We start from the raw sequence: 2,725 nt of genomic DNA on the forward strand, positions 1-2,725 counted from the left end.
TTCCTGGAGTCCAATAACCACCCAGATACCATCCAGGAAGTTACCATGGCACTTGTATGCTGTTACAGGGAGAGGGTATGATTTTTATGATGCAAATGTATATTAATGAGCATATAATAAATCTGGGATTATCTATGGGTCATTTGTCCCTCTGATCTGGTTTTAACTGGTCTTAGGCCTTATTATTTTCACGCTTTGGTGCCCAGCATTTATAACTCATTAACTCTGCTGCCAAAAACATACTAGACTTCCAGGCTTTGTGTGTGGGTATGCAAGAAGAACCTGATAAAAGATGGTAACTAACCAGAGGTGAAAAAAGGTGTGTGATGGATATTCACATTTTAAAGGACAGGATATAACCGTTACTGATTTGCATATAAGCACACAGTCATTTGCTTAAGAGAATAACAGAATGTTTTTCCTACTGGTTGTAAGTTTGCTTCAGATTGTAATTATACCAGCTGCTGTAAAACTGACTTCCCTCCAAATTATGAGTTCATTCTGAGTCTTTTTCTCTTTTTTTTTTTTTAATTTTTGGGTCACACCCAGGTATGCTGGGGGTTATTCCTGGCTTTACACTCAGGAATTACTCCTTGCGGTGCTCTGGGGACCATATGGGATGTCGGGGATGGAACTCCCTTAGGAGTTCCTACCTGCTCACCCCACTCCCCCAGTTTATTTTTGTCTTCCTATCCATCTATCACTGCCTATCACTTTCCCCTATTTGGGATTTCAGCAGTAGGTTAGCATTTGGTGTCTGCCCCAGGGCCCCAAGTCTCTCTGCATTCAGTCACCAGAGAATGAAGGGAACAGAAAGCAAAGACATCTTTCCATCACTGCTAGGCTTCTCCCTTCCCATCCACCACACACACCCCTCTTGCACTCTTCTGTAAGGCCTGTTTTACAGAAGTTCAGTTGTGGCACTTTTTAAAAAAATTTTTTTTTTAGTTTTTGGGCCACACCCAGTGATGCCCAGGGGTTACCCCTGGCTCTGTGCTCAGAAATCACTCCTGGTGGTGCTTGGGGGACCATATGGGATGCCGGGGATAGAACCCAGGTCAGCTGATGCAAGGCAAACACCCTCCCCGCTGTCCTATCACTCCAGTCCCAGTAGTGGCACTTGTGATTAGGCTCACATTCAACTGGACATGACTATTCTTAGAGGCTCACCTCCTTATAAGGGATGCTGGAGAGGGGTCACTGAAAATGTACTCCCCTGCAGGTCAGTCACCATTGTGACCACACAGGGCCACCCCCGCCCTTCCTCCCAACACTGAAACCTGATTTCTTCTGCCATTGCGCACAGGATCTGTTTCACCTTCCTTTCCTGCTTACTATCAGTTTAGGGATTATTTCCTATCAAGACAGGCTCAGCACTCTCATTACACTCTTTATTACCCTGCGATAACGTTATCATTTTGCCATAATTGCTAATTATCTTGCCCTCTCTATACTAGTAAGATGTCTGTCTTGAAGGCACCGAGGCCGCTAGGATTCCACTTCCAGCACGTTCCCACCACAGTGTACAACGTGCCACACCACAACCAAATACGTGTGAGCATCACAACTAAGCTTAAGACCTTGATGAGCCCAGGAACCAGGCATTCCCCTCCCCAGGACCACACCCAAAATATGTGACCCCCCCCAACTGTGTGACAACTGAAAGAGTGGAGGCACTAATCACCAAGTGTGTGACCACTCCCCCAGCCCCACTTCTACCCCTCTCTGTCGCAACAACAATAAAGAAAAGAAACAAACAATAATAATAATAATAATAAAGTCAAAGCGTAAGAAACACAGGCACACAGTTTTGTTCACATTGCTTCTCCATCTCGTGCCTAACAAGCTCAATACAAAGGTGCTCATGTAAACAAGAGGAATCATACTTCAAGAGAAAAGGTTCCATTCTACCAGAGGGAAAGAGTTCAAACCCATCTTAATTTCTTTTGCTGTGTATCTTTGAGGGGAGGAAAATGCTCCCTTCCCCCTACAATTTTTTCCCTACCAACATTTCTCAGTAAACACCCCGAGGAAGCAGTTCTTCCTCTTGTTTTGATTTATCTCAATTCCTTTTGCCTCATAGTTGCCTTTGCAGGGGAGCCTGGTAAAACTCCAGGTTCCCAGGGCGCGCCCCCATTGGCCGGGGCATCCCGCTAACCCCGCCCCCTGCCATAGGCCCCGCCCCGGGCAGCCCAATAACAAGCGCACAGAGGTCACGTGAGCAGGCACCGTCCCGTGACACCTCCCCAGCAGTACGTGGCAACTATAAAACGTCACTCGGGAGAGTCCTCCCTGCCGGCTTTTCGCCACTCATTCCCTCCCGTCTTCCCCTTTCTCCCCACCCCATCGAGGGCCTCTCCTTGTTATGGTCACAACGAGCAACCGCGCCGTCCGCAGCCAGAACTGCCCGACACCCGGGAGAACCAACTCTCGCCCTCCCCAAACGAGGCGGCCAGCTGCACTTCGGATTGGATCGGAGCCCTTGTCAATCACCAAGATTTCTCCTATCAGGGGACGCGTTCTCGCAGCTCCCCGCCCTCCCGTGGATCTTTTGGACCCGCGGTGGGGCTGAGCGGAGGAATTGCTCACTTCAAGTCCCGCGAGAGCGGCGCTGGGTCGCGAGTGCGCAGGCGCGAAAGGAATTGCCAGCACCCCGCCCCCTTTCCTCCTCCCCCCCCCCCCCCCTCCCCAGCTCACTTTCCCGGGCCGTGTGGGCGGGCTGGGA

This window comes from Sorex fumeus, unplaced genomic scaffold (assembly GCF_029834395.1).
Source record: "Sorex fumeus unplaced genomic scaffold, SorFum_2.1 ptg000006l, whole genome shotgun sequence".
In the NCBI taxonomy this organism is placed as follows: domain Eukaryota; kingdom Metazoa; phylum Chordata; class Mammalia; order Eulipotyphla; family Soricidae; genus Sorex; species Sorex fumeus.